The following is an 18,654-nucleotide window of genomic DNA, read 5'->3' as shown; positions in this document are numbered from 1 at the left end:
ATGATCTTGAAAGTAAAATCAAATATTTGCAAATCAAACTAGAAGAGTTTGAAAAGAAAAATTCGGATTTGCAAAATTTACTTTCAAAGGTTAATGATGATCATCAAAAGAAAATTGATGATCTTAAAGCTTCTTTTGATAAAGTTGGAACAAAACGTTTTGAAAAAGGAGAAAATTCAAAAACCAACTTTGTTAGAAAAAGTTTTAAAAACTACAATCATAGAGGTCCCCGAAGAACCTCTAATGGAAAAATCGTTAGAAGTATGTGGGTTCCTAAAGAACTCATTACTACTAAAGATAAAGATATCCTACACAAATGGATACCTACGGGGACTAGGATTTTGGAAACTAATGAATATGGACCCAAAAGAATTTGGGTACCAAAAATTAAAAATTAATCTATGTTTGTAGGAAAAGGAGCATTGCTACAAGGCACGGGAAATAAATTCAAATTCATGGTACCTTAATAGTGGATGCTCGAGACACATGACCGGTGACAAAAGCTGATTCATTGAGCTTAACGCCAAAAATGGAAGAGAAGTGACTTTTGGTGATGATTCAAGAGGTCACATTGAAGGTATAGGTACTATAGGTAATACCTCTTCCATACAAATTAAGAATGTTTTATATGTGAATGGATTAAAGCATAATCTTTTGAGTATTAGTCAATTTTATGATAAAGGATTCAATATCATGTTTGAAATTAATGGTTGTAAAGTTATTGACATTGCATCTAATCGGATTATGCTTGTTGGTCATAAAATAGGAAACATTTACATGGTGAATTTAGATTCTATTAATGTGACTAATTTATTCCAAGTTGCAAAAGATGAGCATGATAGTTGGTTATGGCATAAGAGACTAGGACATGCTAGCATGAGTGTTTTGCAACGGTTAATTCAAGGAGACTTAGTAAGAGGGCTGCCTAAACTGAAATTTGATAATGATAAAATTTGTGATGCTTGTGCTAAAGGAAAACAAAAGCAAGTTTCTTTTAAATCCATTAATGACGTATCAACTAGTAGAGTATTACAATTGATCCATTTAGATCTTTTTGGACCATCTAGAACTACTAGCTTGGGTGGAAAACAATATGCATTTGTCTTGGTAGATGACTATTCTAGATATACTTGGGTTCTATTTTTAAGTACTAAAGATGAAGCATTAGAAAAATTCATCATGTTTTCAAAAGTAATCCAAAATAAAAAAGATTATTCTATAACTAGTGTTAGGAGTGATCATGGAACTGAATTTGAAAATCTTGGATTTACTGATTTTTCTAATTCTAATGGTATTAGCCATAATTTTTCAGCACCTAGATCCCCTCAACAAAATGGAGTTGTTGAGAGGAAAAATTGAACTTTAGAAGAAATGGCTAGAACCATGCTTTGTGAAAACAATTTGCCAAAATATTTTTAGGCGGAAGCCACAAATACTGGTCGTTATGTTATAAATCGAGTATTGATTATGCCTGTTTTAAAGAAAACTCCATATGAACTTTTCAAAAATAAAAAGCCTAACATTAGATATTTTCATCCTTTTGGATGTAAGTGTTTTGTTTTAAACAACGGTAAAGACAATCTTGGCAAATTTGATGCTAAAAGTGATGAAGGAATTTTTTTGGGTTATTCCTTAAATTCTAAAGCTTATCGAGTATTTAATAAAACAACTTTGGTGGTAGAAGAGTCTATACATGTTGTTTTCGATGATAATCTCCTTCCGAGGAAGGATTCTTGTGTGAATTATGATGTAGGTGTTATAAATACAAATAACGTTAGACATGACGTTGGAGAACCATCATCAAAGGAAGAAACGAAAAATGAGGAAACTCATGATCCTCTCAAGAATCCAACCATTGAATAAAGGGAAGTCTCTTACCCAAGGGAATACAACTATGTCAAGGATGGTGAGATTATAAGTGATCCATCCAAAGGGGTAACAACTCGATCATCTCCTAGAAATATTTGTAATTATGTGGCATTTATCTCATGCATAGAGCCTAAGAATATTAAAAAACATTAAAAGATGAACATTGGATTATGGCTATGTAAGAAGAGTTAAATCAATTTGAGAAGAGTAAAGTATGGACATTAGTTGAAAGGCCTAGTAATAAATCTACTGTAGGTACTAGATGGGTATTTAGGAATAAGCTTGATGAGAGTGGTAATATAGTGAGAAACAAGGCTAGACTTGTTGCTCAAGGCTATACTCAAGAAGACGGCATAGACTATGATGAAACATACGGTCTCGTAGCTAGGATGGAAGCAATTAGAATGTTATTAGCATTTTCATGTTTTCATGAATTTAAATTATATCAAATGGATGTTAAAAGTCCATTTTTAAATGGTTTTATAAAAGAAGAAGTGTATGTGGAACAACCTCCAGGTTTTGAAGATTCAAAATTTCCGGACCATGTTCTTAAATTGAAAAAAGCGCTTTATGGTTTAAAACAAGCTCCTAGAGCTTGGTATGAAAAATTGTCAAATTTTTTAATTGAAAAAGGTTTTTCAAAAGGGAAGGTTGACACTACATTATTTTTAAAGCATAAAGGTAAAGATTTATTAGTAGTTCAAATGTATGTTGATGATATAATATTTGGTTCTACTAATGATGTTCTTTGTGAAGAATTTTCTAAGCTAATGCAAAGTGAATTTGAGATGAGCATGATGGGGGAGCTCTCATTTTTCTTGGGACTCCAAATCAAGCAAAGAAAAGATGGCATCTTCATCAATCAAGCTAAATATGTCAAAGATATGCTCAAGAAGTTTGGACTGGAAAATGGGAAACCTCATGATACTCCAATGAGCTCATCAACAAAGCTTGACTTAGATGAAGGAGGTAAATGTGTGGATGTTAAATTATATAGGTAAATGATTGGTTCTTGGCTTTATCTAACTGCAAGTAGACCTGGCATTATATTTAGTGTTTGCTTATGTGCTAGATTTCAATCATGCCCTAAGGAATCACATTTACTAGCTGTTAAGAGGATCTTTAGATACCTTAAGGACACTCCTAGTTTAGGACTTTGGTATCCTAGAGACTCTAGCTTTAGCTTGCATGCCTTCTCTGATGCGGATTATGGAGGATGCAAATTAGATAGGAAAAGCACATCCGGTACTTGCCAATTCCTTGGAAATATGCTGATTTCTTGGTTTTCAAAGAAACAAAATTGTGTAGCATTATCTACCACTGAAACGGAATACATTTCAGCTGGTAGTTGTTGTGCACAAGTTTTATGGATGAAACAACAACTTTTCGACTATGGAATTGAAGTAGGTACCATTCCTATCAAGTGTGACAATACTAGTGTTATTTATCTCACTAAAAATCTCATCCAACACTCTAGAACTAAGCATATTGAAATTAGACATCACTTCATTAGAGACCATGTCGCTAAGGAAGATGTAGTTCTAGAATTTGTTGATACTTTGCATCAATTAGCAGATATCATTACTAAGCCTTTAGACAAGGAACGTTTTTGGACACTTAGGAGAGAATTAGGTTTAACTGACCTATCTTCACTTAGTGTTTAAAATAATTTTAACACTTTTAAGAATAAATAAAAATATATATGCTTATAATGGTATTTTTTTTATTGCATTCATTGCTATTAGTTAGGGGGAGTTTTTGTTGCTTAGTGAAAATTAATTTTATGTTCAAATGAAATTTAAGAATTAATTTGATTGATTGAACATGATTAATTTTCATTATATGAGTTGCCAATACCACTAGAGCTAATTAATTTAGCATTTTGAGTGTTTAAAATAGATTTTTGACATTTTTGTGCTTCATGCATCGATACACCTAACAGTGCATCAATGCATCCTTGAATGTGCATCGATACACCATGAAGGTGCACCGATGCACGCCTTGAATGTTCATCGATGGATAAGGCCATGCATCGATGCATCCATCGGGTTTTTGGATAAAAACCCTATTTCTTCCTCATTTTCTCAAAACTCTCTTAAAAGTCTCTCTTGGCCGCCGCTCTTCTTTCTCTCTTCACTATCAAAATTGCTCCAAATCCTTGGTTTTTGATCGAAATCTTCAAGATTTTCAATTCCTTATCCTGCTTCTATCATCAATTCGTGCAAAACAACATCTCATTCTCATCAATCCGAAATTTTCAAGGTAATATTTCAAAAACCTCTATTTCATTGATTTTTTATCTTAGGACTAGTTTAGGTTAGTTCTAGGATGAACATTATATCGGGCATTGATTATTTGATGATTATAAACTACATTTTACAACCAATTTCATCAAAAACTCACAAATTTTCAATAAATTTTTGAATTTTCGAAATTAAAAAAATCGAAAATCTGAATTTAGTTTTTAAATTTGATGGTTTTTGATTTAATTATATTGTCTTTATGAAGAACTATACATATTATAATTTTCAAACGTTGTTTTCTAAATAGTTTTTCAAAAACTATGCCCATTATAATTTGGTTTAGAGAACCTTGAATTATTGCGGACTCAATTGAGTTTTGGGATTGATTAAATTACATACATGTGTTTCAATTTGCAGGGTATATTTCTTATTCCGATTCCTAAACCATGTCTAATCTCAAATGCCCTAGAACTTCGTCGAGTCGTTCTCGTTCAAACCAACCTCCTAATCCCATTCCTCAACCTCCTAATAGCCTATTAGGATCTTGCTTTAACATGCCTGAGCGTCGTAGAGACGAATTGTACTCTAGGTACAGAAATTCTTTCCAAACTTATAGAATCTGTGAAGAGCGTATTCCTTTGCTTTAAGCCATGGTTGATATTGACTTCGAATACCTTCTGATTCTTAAAGCTTGGAAGTTTGATAAATTGTTTCAGCTTAAACCTATCGTCTATCAACAATTGGTACGCATTTTCTATTCCAATGCGGTGTGTATTCAAAATGAAAATCAATGTGGAACTATAGCCATTAGATCCTATCTTTTAGGCCAATATATTAATATTGACCCCGAGACTATATCTTTCCGATTTGGGTTAGATGATAGTGGTATATATAATGATAGTGAAAATGTGAAATATCCTTATGTTCCAAACTTCAGTGTTAGTACTCTACGATCTCATCATGATCGTTTTCTCCATTTGATGATCTCTTGGTGGTTTAGACCATCCAGAGGTAGGTACTCCACACTTCGTGCTAGGGATTTATGGTGGATGTATTGTATTAAAAATAAAATCAAAATAAATTTGCCCAAATTATATTCAGTCAACTAGTGGACATCATAAACATTGTTCCTTCAAAACATGTTGAAACATTAATTTATGGATGTCTTCTTAGTAACCTATTTATCAAACTTGGTCTAGACGTCTCTCTCGACAATCCTATCCCACTCCAAAATCAAATCAATCTTACTTTCTTTAAGAAAGCAGATTGGAAGCAAGACGAGGAAATCAGTCTTTGGGTATTTCGACCCGGTAAGCAAACCCCGAGAGCTAGCTCTTCACGAGCTGCTCCTAGCTCTTCTCGTGCTCCTCCTCCTCCTACGACATCGGATGCTGACGATGATCCTGAGTTTCATCAACTTATGCAAGATATCGATGATTATGCAAGATATCGATGATCACGTTCCAGACAATGAGCCTACACCGGAACCGGCACGACAAGAAGATCAAATGCCACCATATTTTTTATCCTTCTTGGAGTCTTTTGATCTGAGGTTTGCCTCCATGGAGTCTCAGATTACTGAGTTTCAGCGGGAGATGCGTGAACGTATGGACGCGCTCACTCTTGAAGTTCGAGCTCATTATCCTCCTCCTCCCGACCCTCCTATGGATTAGACCTTTTTCATGGAGTTATTTGTTTTGGATTGTTTAATGTTTGAATTTGTTATGGTTTGGATGATTGGATTTTGAACTTAATTTTATATATATTTGGTTTGGTTGAATTTTCTTTTCTTTTTTTTTGCATCATTAGATATATATATGACCAATTATACCATTTCACATTTACTTATGAATATTGTTTATGGAACTAATGGCTAATCTCTCTCTTGATTGTGATTTTAGCAACTTAAGTTATATTACTAATCAATTGGCTAAATGTTTTTCAAAACCTTATTTAAATCGATTTTTAAGTCTTTTTGATTTAACAAAAAGGTGGAGAAATGTTAAGTGTTGTTTTAAAAGGGAGAAGTGTTATAGTAAGGAGGAGTAATTTTTCAAAATTGATTTCAAATTTTTAGAAAATCTTAAAATAACACAAATGTTTTGTTATATCAAAAAGGGGGAGATTGTTGAAAACATTTTTGTGTTTCGATATAACAAATTAGTTTAAATGAATTTTAAGATTTTACAAATGATTTTCTAAGTATATTTGATTCAATTAATCGAATATTAAATTATTACTCCAAGTCTTTTAAGATCAATTTCAAATCTTACTAAATGTGTAAAATTGTGTTTACTTAATATATTTTTGAAACAATTTTCACAAAGTATTTTGAACCAAAATCAAGCCTAAAATCAATTTTTCAGAGTGATGCACCAATCCATGCATCGATGCACCATGAATTAAATTGAACATCGAATGCATTTCATGCATCGATGCACATACCATGCACCGATGCACTGAGGATTTTATGAAAGCATCGAATGCATTTGATGTATTGATGCACCAGCCATGCATCGATGCACTCTGGCTATTTTGAAACATTTAATGCACTTGATGAATCGATTCACTCTTAGTGCACCGATGCACTGAGAGTCCAACGGTCAAAATATTTGAATTTTACACTGATGCACCGATGCACCAAGGGTATGCATCGATGCACTGACGCTCCCAACTGCTTTAATTAATTGTTTTCACACTTAAACGGCTCTATTGACTCCACTAATCATCCCCAATGTTCAAAATCATTTGAATGTGTATTTAAACAAGCTTATAAGCCATTGATAAATAACAAGAAACAACAATCAACAAGAATCAAGAGAGAATCAAAGAGAAAGCATCAAACCTCAAGTTTGAGCATTTCAAGCCTATTTTTCATTCAATATTCATTTTGCTTTCAAGAACACTACTTGTACTCAATTGTATTCATTCTTGAGTGTTCTTTTCTTTATTCTAGAATTGTGCAAACAATTTACCTTGTCAGGATTTCCTTGTAAGTTTGCAAATTTGTAATCTTCTCTTTGAGAAAAAATGTTCTCAAGAATTGGGGTATATTCTTGAGGGTGTTGTAAGGTTATCTCTTTGGCCTCAAAAGAAAGAACAAATTAGTGAATTTGTTGGAAAATCCTTAGTGTGGATAGCTAAGGTAGTGGACGTAGACTTTGGTTGAGAAAATTGAACCACTCTAAATCGCTGTGCAAATCTTTTCAATTTTCTGCAAAAGCTTCCACCGAAATTTTTAATTGCCAATTCACCCCCTCTTGGCCGATTCTGTCGATCGATTAACTCAACACAAAGACTCAATCCTGGGATGATTGTTGAGTTCGAAACTCAACATCATTACGTGAATGATCGAGTGGTTCACGATCGCAACCAATTCTATCGTGTCTTTTGGACTTACCCTCAGTGTATTAATGCAGTCAAGTACTGTAAACCAGTTTTCCAAATTGATGGTACTTTCTTGTATGGGAAATACAAGCAAGTTTTATTATTGGTTATGGTCCAAGATGGAAACCGCAATATTCTTCCTGTTGCATTTGCCCTCGTTCAAGGAGAAGACACTGAGTCTTGGGCTTTTTTCCTTAAAAATTTACATTTACATGTTGTCACCAGGGAACGAGTATGCATTATTTCAGACCGAGGAGCCGGGATAAAAGCAGCAATGGACTTTTTGGGTACAATGTATAGACCTCCACATATTCAACATCGTTATTGTGTCTGTCATATTGCTGCAAACTATTACGGAAAATACAAGAAGAACGATGAACGTCAGTTAGTCGTGCGGATGGGTATGTTACTTTTTTCCAATTTTTCTATCATTTTCGTATTACTTATTTATACTTCATATTAACTATGACATATTCCTAATGGCTTAGGTTACGAACTCTTACCTCAAAGGTTTGAGTCGATGCTACAAGAGTTGTTTGGCAAAAATAAGAAGGGGTGCGAGTACATTATGGACATCAGCAAAGAAATGTGGACAAATGCGTATGACGGGGGATATCGCTATGGTCATATGACAACAAACTTGGTTGAAGCAATAAATTCAACCTTAAAGGGAGCGCGTCATTTACCAGTCACGGCGTTGGTCAAAATGACTTATTTTCGTTTGGGTTAACTATTTGCAAAGCTCAGTGAACAAGCTCTTACTTGGATGCAAAACGGTCATATTTACCACCCAAGACTAGTAACTGATTTACAGAAAAAAGTGGATGCATCAAATGGGATGTTAGTTACAAATTTTTCTCGCACCCGTGAACTGTTTCGTGTAACTGAAATGCCACATCCGTTGCAAGGAATTGAAGCTAACTCTTTCAGAGTTAATCTACATGAGAGGTGGTGCGATTGTGGTTTCTTTCAAGCACTCAAATATCCATGCTCTCATGTCATCACAGCTTGCTCACATTCGCATTTGGACTACAAAAATTATGTTGATCCTGTATACCAACTTTCACAAGTATTCAAGGTATATGAATTTGAGTTTTCGCCCATAGGAAACGAAAGAGACCCATATGAGATTCAAACTTGGCTTACAATTGTACCAGATCCATTGTTATTGAGGGACTCAGGTCGTCCAAAATCTACTAGAATACATTGTGATATGGATATTCGGGAGAAGTCAACAAAACAAAAACGATGTAGGTATTGTAGAAACATCGGACACAATAGAAAAAAATGTCTAGCTCTATTATCATCACATAACCGTTAACCCTTATGTAACATAATATTCTATTTAAATGAATGTTTTTGTTTCTAATATATAAATGTAATTGCATTTTCTATAATTTCTTAATGTATAATAATAATAACAGATTAAATGTGTAATTATACTAATTTTATTAACTTATGCATCAGTATTTTGGTTAAATAATAATAACAGATAACTAGATTGATAATATTTAAATAATTAAGTGATAAAATTAATAGATCAAATAATCAAAATAAAAAATAATAATATAACCATACGTGTAATATAATAATTTTATACATTTTTCATATAACTACAATAAAATAAAAACTAGTTTTCATCTATCGTTCTATCCGATTAATGTGGATAATACACTCCACCTTTAACACACATTAAAAAAATACATTCGATAATTATTAAATTATAACCGAAACAATTTACATAATATATTACTAATTTATAATAACAATAAAAATAAAATTTTTATTATTAAAAAAATACCACCGTGGTAACCAAATCAGCAAAACCCCATGAAGACGCGTCTCCTGGGATGCGCTTTTCACATGTGGCATCCAACTCAGCGTAAAATCAGATAAAGCGCGTCCCCGGGGATGCGCCTTTCGCCACCTTAGTCGAAAGGGTGTCACTTCGAGAAATATATATCAAACAGTGCTAAAAAAGAAAATATTCGATTAAACGGTGTCAATCTGGTTAAATCACCCAAAAAAGTGCTCTCTTTATAATTGATATATTTCTCTCTGAATTTGTTTTTCTGTCTCCTTTTGCCTGCTAATGGCTTTTTCTATCTGCTTCAGTGTAGGCCAACTATGGCTGTAAAAAGCTGACTCGACCTGTAAAACTGACTGAAACCGACCCGAGTCAAAACTGTTTTTGACATGTACTGTAGCGATCCGAAACCGACTCGAGTCGAAACTGGTGTTGACTTGAACCCGATTTAGACCTGGAAATTGTGGATCCGAACCCGACCTGCATCCGACCTGAGAACGACCTGAACCCGAATTAAACCGAAAATATGATACCCGAACCCGAACTGCATCCGACTGATATGAACCCGAACCCGATATTGACCTGGTAAATAACTGGTATTACCCGACATGTTTTCAACCTGACCTGTTTTCAACCTGACATGTTTTCAATCTAACCTCTTTTTAAACTGACCTGTAAATGATCCGACTTGTTAATGATCTGATCTGATATTTACCTGACTTTTATATTACCATGGACGGAATTATAAGATTTTAATAAAATTATGAGATTTTAGTTTATGATGTAATTAAAAAATTAATATGATTACTTTTTTAAATGTTATAATAAAATATTTATTATGATAATTAAATTAATAAATAGACATATTATATAATTTTTTTAATAAAATTAATAAAATTATTTAAATATAAATTATATATACTTTTAAAATAACAATTCTACATAAACGCATATCATTTTAATAAATAATAGTATTTGAATATCATTTTAAAAAATAAAGATATTATAAAAATGCCACATCCTTGATATAAATTTTAAAAATTGTGTAAACAAAATATAAATAAAATAACATATTAAAATATTCCCCCATTGTTTTATTATTTTCTTGATAGATTTAGTAAAAAGATTGGTATATTTAGATTAACCTTTTTGTACAAATGCAGGTTTGGACAGGTTACTAGGGTTTCAGAAAACCAATTTGGTTTTATGCCAGGCAGGTCGACTACGGAGGCAATTCATCTACTTCGACGGCTTATGGAGAAATATAGGGAAAAAAATAGAGTTCTTCACATGGCGTTCATTGACCTTGAAAAGGCGTATGATAGCGTCCCACGCGATACGATCTGGAAAACCTTGGAAATGAGACGGATCCCAACCGCTTATATCCGAGCGATTCGTGATATATACTGTAGATCTACTACTTCTGTCAGGACTACAGTTGGCGACACTGAGGCATTCCCGGTGGAAATCGGACTCCACCAGGGGTCAACTCTTAGCCCGTACATCTTCGCCTTAATTATGGATGACATCTTTTTGGCGACACCAGACGGTGTCCCATGGTGTATGCTTTTCGCTGACGACATTGTCCTAGTTGCTGAAACAAAAACTGAGTTGAATAGTAGACTGGCTACCTGGAAAACTGCTTTGGAAGGAAAAGGTCTCAGGATCAATATTGAAAAGACAGAGTATTTATGTTCAAACTTCAGTGGGAACCAAAACGATGCAGATGTGGAAGTATGCATAGAAGGACATGTTCTCCCCTCAAAGGATTGTTTCAAGTATCTCGGGTCTATGATACATAAAGATGGGGGTGTAGATGATGACGTTACACACCGTATAAATGCGGGATGGATAAAGTGGAGGGCTGCTACTGGAGTTTTGTGTGACAAGAAGGTGCCTAAAAAACTTAAGGGAAAATTTTATAGAATGGCAATAAGACCAGCGCTACTGTACGGATCAGAATGTTGGGCAATCAAGAAGGATCACGAAAGGAGGATGGAGGCCGCAGAAATGAGAATGCTTCGATGGACATGTGGTAGGACTCTGTGGGACATGACACCAAACTCTGCTATTAGGATGTCCTTGGGGGTGGTGCCGGTATCCGAAAAGATGAGGGAGGGAAGATTACGGTGGTTTGGACATGTCCTTAGGCGACAACCGTCGGATGCGGTCAGGAGGGTAGAGTCGATTACAGTTGACGGTGCTAGAAGGAGAGGACGACCAAGGAGGAAGTGGGAAGACTGCTTGAGATATGATTTGAAGGATTTAGCCATTACCGAGGACATGACCTCTGATAGGAAAGTATGGAGACTTAAGACTAGGGTAGCCGAGTAGTACGGGTCACAAACATAGGGTGTAACATCTCTGTCTTCCTTTTAATGCCTTTGTAATAATTTCCAATGACTTTTACTTTATATGCATTTCTGTCAATAGAATTTTTGAAGGCTTAGAACTAGGGTAGCGGAGTAGTGTTGCCTTAGTTTAGGTTTTAACCCATTTGACATAATTCCTTCTTGTAGCTTGCTATCGTTGATTATTGTGTATCCTTCTCTTCAGTTTCATCTTTTAAAATTTAGTCGGGTCTTACGTTTCTATCTATATGCAGAGATTTTCATGCAGAGATTTATTTGCAAGGATTACTTCCCATTAAAGACGCGCATACGTGGACTGCATATGATGCATGTTTCAGCTATGTATTTATTCTATTTATTTATACATGCATTGCATTTTATCTTTCTTTTTAATTTTCTGATTGCTGGAGGTCTTACACGGAAGCTGCTCTTAAACCTGGCGTTTGGGGGCAGCCTACTACTATGTTTCTATCTATATACAGAGATTTTCACGCAGAGATTTATTTGCAAGGATTACTTCCCATTAAAGACGCGCATACGTGGACTGCATATGATGCATGTTTCAGCTATGTATTTATTCTATTTATTTATACATGCATTGCATTTTATCTTTCTTTTTAATTTTCTGATTGCTGGAGGTCTTACACGGAAGCTGCTCTCAAACCTGGCGTTTGGGGGCAGCCTACTACCCTACCTCCCCCTTATCCAATTGCATATGAGAATAGGGTATTGTTGTTGTTGTTGTTGTACAAATGCAGGTTGGATCCCTGTTTTTCAGTTTCATTGCCTGGTATTGTTTAATGGGCAAGTGGTTGGTTGGTGGGGACGATTTATTTATTTATTTATATTCTGATTTTTGAAATAGTATCCGACACAGACTGAGTCACGGGTTTCAAGTTCTTCTGTATCACTTGTGTGTGAACTCATTTGAATTTGATTATGGGTTAGAATTTAGTTGCACAATATATTTTTTTAGTTTTATATAAATTTAAAATTATTGGATGAATAAAATTAGATAGTTAATATTTGCATCTTCATTTGACTCATTGTTAGTTGTTATTTATATTTTTGTAATTGGCCCATAACTTTTTAAATGTGTTTAATTTAGTCATTTTATATTAATTTAAACCTCACATTTTAAATTTATTTTGATTTAGTCCCTTGCCTATGTGTGTTGTTTAATTTATATTTTAAAATTTTATTTGTAATTTTACATTTCTTCAATTTTTTCCTTAAATTTATATTTTTTACAAAATTGATCCATGATTTTTTTTATAATTTACTCGAAATCGTATACAATTACAACTTGCAATTGTTTAGGGTTTAATGTTTATGATTTAGTGCTAGTCTATTTATATTAGGGTTTATAGTTTAGGGTTTAATATTTATGGTTCAATGTTTATAATTTAGTTTTTAAGATTTAGGGTTTCTATAAAATATATATTTTATTACTTTATATAGTATATATATATATAGGTTATATATATATATATAGAGTTTATATATACTATACATGATTTATACATACATATTATATAAAATTATTTAATAAAATTAATAAGATTATTTAAATGTAAATTATATAAAACATTATTAATTAGGTGTTAAATAATTAGTATGTCACATTACATATTATATGGTTCATAAATAGTAGTACATGTCATATTAATTTCATTTGCATAATTAATATTTTAGTTGCATGTTAGGTTAATTCACATTAATAGCCCATTTATTTTGTTATTATGAATAAGTAATAATAAAACCAAAAAATAAGTAATATTAGGGTTAACGATTTAGGATTCATAATTTAAGATTTAAGGTTTAGGGTTTTATAAACTATATACTTTATTACTTTATATAGTTTATGTATTGTGTTTCTATAATATATATATATAATCTATAAATTACTTATATTAGTTATACATACATATATATTATATATTAATATAAATTATAATTTATAACCTATATATCTTTTATAGTTTATACATACATAGTTTACATATATAGTTGATATAAACATAATTTATATAAATAACTTATAATAATTATATAGTTTATAATATAAATATAGTTTATATATAAACTTATATTATATATATATTATATTTTTTAAATTTTTTAAATGAATGCAATTTACTATATTTTTCATTATTTCTTCACATTTTATATTTATTTCGATTTAATCCTTTTTTTAATTTATTTTAATTTTAAGTCTTTCACTTTTATATGTATTCAATTTAGTCCTTAAATTTATATTTGCATCTTCATTTGGCCCATTGTTAGTTGTTATTTATCTTTTTATAACTGGCCCATAACTTTTTAAATGTTTTTAATTTAGTCATTTTTTATATTAATTTAAACCTCACATTTTAAATTTATTTCGATTTAGACCCTTACCTACGTGTGTTGTTTAATTTATATTTTAAAATTTTATTTGTAATTTTACATTTCTTCAATTTTTTCTTTAAATTTATATTTTTTTACAAAATTGATCCATGGATATTTATTTTTCTCTTAATTTACTCGAAATCATATACAATTACAACTTACAATTCAACAATCACGAAAGATGACAAAATAATTAATCCAAAAATAAAAACGATCCGACCTGAACTCAATCCGTATTTGATAAACATCCGACCTGAATTTTATCTGTCAATAATGTGACCCGATCTGAACGAGATCCGACTGAAGTCTACCCGAACTTTAATTAACCTGGTCTTTATCTGCTTCGGACCTGAATTGTTTTGACCTAAACTGACATCGATCTGAACTGAAAATGATCTGACCTGAACCTGATCTGGGTCTGGTATCAAATCAACCCGAAAATAACTTGAATTGATTTGATCTGACTTGATCTGAACCCAATCTGAATCTAATATCAAATCAACTTGAGTTGACATCCGACCTGTCAAGATCCGACTTAAACCTGCCCGATTATCTGATTTTACACCCAAGGCCAACGACTTATTCTTGGTTGAATCTTTGAAATAAAAACACCCAAATACTCTCTTTCACTCTTTTTTTTCTTTATATTCCTTCTATCCTCTTTGGCTTCGGAGGAGATTTTGGCTACAAAAACTTCGGTAGTTGTTAGTTTTTGAGTGTTTGGTCGATTTTGGTGGGATTTGTCTGTTTTAGTTTCTGGGTTTTCTTGCTTTTTGTTGATCTTAATTTGGGTGAATTGAACAAAACAAAAGGCTTCAATTTTGTTCAGCTAGTGATGAAGCTTAAGCTGAATTGAGAGGAGAAAAAATGGAGCTTTTTGGAATCTGAAGTTGGCTTTCTTTTGTTAACAAAAACGATGAGATTCTCTGGAATTCCAAGTTTTTGGTTTGGGTTGTGTTTCTGGTGAGGATCAAAGAAGATCCTCATTGGATATTTTGTTGGATGTTTGAAAGAGACTCATAATTCCACTGTTCACAGGCTTTCCAAGGTCACAGCTTCAATCAATCACTTTATTTCTGGTTCTTTTTTCTCTTTTTCTGTTGTTGAAAATCATGAATTGTTCACTGTTACAATAATTTGTTTCAATTTAGATGATTACTTTCATGGAGTCAAAAGAGAAACTCAAGGAGATGAAGATGTGCTTGGATTCTCAGCTATGGCATGCCTGTGTCACATGCCTTCGGTTAATTCCAAAGTCTTTTACTTTCCTCAAGGTCATGCTGAGCACGCTTGTGGCCCTGTTGATTTGAGGAACTGCCCTCGAATCCCGCCTTATATACTCTGCAGAGTGGCTGCTATTAAGTTCATGGCCGATCCCGAGACCGACGAGGTTTTCGCAAAGATTAGGCTGGCCCCAATTGATACCAACGAGCTCGATTTTGAAGATGATGGAATTGGAGGCATCCATGGGAATGAAGCACATGAAAAACCGGCTTCTTTTGCCAAGACATTGACTCAATCAGATGCAAACAACGGAGGGGGGTTTTCGGTTCCGAGATACTGTGCCGAGACTATATTCCCTAGATTGGATTACTCTGCTGATCCCCCTGTTCAGACAATTCTTGCTAAGGATGTCCATGGGAAAACCTGGAAATTTAGACATACATAGAGGGGGACCCCAAGGAGACATCTCTTAACCACAGGATGGAGCAATTTCGTCAACCATAAGAAGCTTGTTGCAGGGGATTCAATCGTGTTTTTGAGGGCGGAGAATGGGGACCTATGTGTCGGAATTCGAAGGGCTAAGAGGGGCATTGGAGGAGGGCCCGAGACTTCGTCCGTATGGAATGCTGCTGCAAGTGATTGTTTGGTACCATATGGAGGGTTATCAGCATTTATGAGGGAAGATGAGAACAAGTTGATGAGAAATGAGAGTAGCAATGGGTTTAGCTCGAATAGTAATTTGATGGGGAAGACAAAGGTAAGACCTGAACAAGTTATTGAAGCTGCAACTATGGCTTCCAAAGGCCAACAGTTCGAAGTTGTTTACTACCCCAGGGCGAATGCCCCTGAGCTCTGTGTGAAGGCCTCTTTAGTGAAAGCAGCATTACAGATCCGATGGTGCTCCGGAATGAGATTCAAAATGGCCTTTGAAACGGAAGATTCTTCACGGATTAGCTGGTCTATGGGCTCTATATCATCGGTTCAAGTTGTCGATCCCCTCCGCTGGCCAGACTCACCTTGGAGGCTTCTTCAGGTACTCTCATCTTACTCAGTTTTACAGTCTTTTGGTTTCTAGTAAGATTGTAGATGTTTCAGTTTCCCAATTCACATATTTTTAGTTATAACCATTTATTCAAAGTCCATCAATAGTTTCTGCATTATCTATACGGCCAACCATGTGTTGTTCTTAATATCAGTTTAAAATCGCAACTCGTTCTTCTATCAAGTAGGTGATAGATTGCCAATTTTTTTTTGGCAATATAGGCCTGATATGTTAATAATTGTGTATCTTGTGCTCCAAACTTATATGACAGGTGTCATTGACCAAAATTTGCTAGCTTCTTCCTGCTTGCTGCTGCTTTACTCGAGTGTCGGAAAGATGTGTAAAACTAACAACAATTTCTCCATAAAATGTTTGAAAATTTGTTTAATATCTTCAAATGCATTGGCAGGTGCCGACACCGCAATGTAGTTCTATGACTTGTTGAATGTTTATGATTATTGCGCATCATATTATTGGGCATCATATTATTGCACCTATTGCAGGGGCATTATTGAGTTCGAATTATTTGGATTCCATGAAGGGACATGTGTAAATATGATCTTGCATGTCACTTTTCTCCTGTAATTGTTGAACTGTGAAGTATTTGTTGTTTTTCCGATTAAATTGATGGTTCCTTTTCCTTCAAGTTGTTCTTATTTGTTCAACTTTCATCCTGCAGGTTACGTGGGACGAACCGGATTTGCTTTAAAATGTAAAATGTGCAAGTCCTTGGCTGGTTGAATTGGTTTTGAACATGCCCGCAGTTCATCTATCTCCCTTTTCACCACCGAGGAAGAAGTTGAGACTGCTACATCACCCAGATTTCCCCTCTGATGGTGAACTTCCACTGCCAACTTTTTCCGGCAACCTCCTTGGGCCCAACAACCCCTTTCGGTGTCTTCCAAACACCAGCTCTGCTTGCATGCAGGGAGCCAGGCATGCTCATTATGGTCTATCTATATCGGATCTCCACCTCAATAAACTGCAGTCAGGTCTGTTTCTGAGTTGTTTCCCGCCTTTTGATCATACAGCTACACCCAATAGGATATCCAATGGTAGCCTAGTTGTTCAAAATCCTAACATGAGTGAGAATGTGTATTGTGTGCTATCCATGGCACACTCTACTGAGAATTCTACGAAAACTGACGAGAAAAATACGCCTCAGCTTGTACTTTTCGGTCAGCCAATCCTTACCGAGCAGCAGATCTCTTGCAGCTGCTCGAGTGATGCAGTCTCTCTGGTTCTTCAGAAAAGAATCTGAATCAGACAGCAAACTTTTCCAACGGTTCTGGATCCACGATTCATCAACAACACTTACCAGTACGTGCATCGTGTGAAGGCTTCCCGTGGTGACTCGAATAAACAACACTTACCAATACCTGCATGGAGACTAACAGTCGTAACAGATTCAAGCAATGGCAACCTACGTCGGAGAATAAATAAACCTCAGTTTGAACGTATACGGTTCGTGGTGACTCGAATGGATATGACTTTCTTCATTGTTTTCCAGGAAAATAATTTAGATTTTGGATAATTTTCATAGTTTTGATCGAACATTTTTGTTGGAATAATATTAATATTGTTAGTGGTTTCAGAGGCACCTACATGGTCTTTAATCTTTATGTACTTCATTTATTGTATGTTGATTACTATTTAATGTACATGGTTTTCAACTCGTTAAGCAACATATAAATAAAATCGAAATTAAATGAGATGCTGGGACTGCAAAACAAGTCCATAGCTTCAGAGAGTAAAAATAAGTTGGAAAAATGCTTTTTTTAATAGACTAATGGTGTGATTATAATATTGTGTCCTATAAGAATCTTTTTAACGTTAAAAATGTACATACATCTTATAAATGTAATTATTCTATTCAGAAACTATGCATAAACATCTTACACAATTATTTTCTTTCGAATCTTTTATAAAGAATAATATTTTCTTTTATGAGATACTTTAATGAGTTTAATTAAAGAAAATTTAAAGCTATTCAATAAAAAAGAAGAAGCCTACGTTCATATAAAAAAAATCGACGCACGTGTGGGAGGGAGATGAGATGGGAAAGTGAAGGAGGAACCCACGTGCCAAACAGAAAAGGTGAAGGGACAATTTAAGGTAATAAATAATAGGATAAAGTATATAAATTGTCTCTTAACTGTATCCTACTGCTTCATTAAATTTTTATATAATTAAAATCTATAAAATAATTTTCTAACTATAGAGTATTACTTTATCGAGTTCTTTGATTATTAAAAATTATAAAATAGTCATTTGATTATTCATCATGTTCTAAACTCGTCTTTTTCGTTAAAAATGGATGATATTCTGAGCTGAATGTTA

General features: G+C 33.9%; 1 pseudogene; it reads left to right on the top strand.

Moving 5' to 3' along the window:
• Positions 1-14,795: 14,795 nt before the first annotated feature.
• On the top strand, positions 14,796-17,906 carry LOC120129665 (annotated as a pseudogene).
• The last annotated feature ends 748 nt before the right edge of the window (positions 17,907-18,654 follow it).

Source organism: Hibiscus syriacus, unplaced genomic scaffold, assembly GCF_006381635.1.
Source record: "Hibiscus syriacus cultivar Baekdansim isolate YM2019G1 unplaced genomic scaffold, ASM638163v2 tig00110503_pilon, whole genome shotgun sequence".
Classification (NCBI taxonomy): Eukaryota; Viridiplantae; Streptophyta; class Magnoliopsida; order Malvales; family Malvaceae; genus Hibiscus; species Hibiscus syriacus.
The sequence above is the reverse complement of the archived record's forward strand: the minus strand, read 5'-3'. Positions and strand labels throughout refer to the sequence as shown.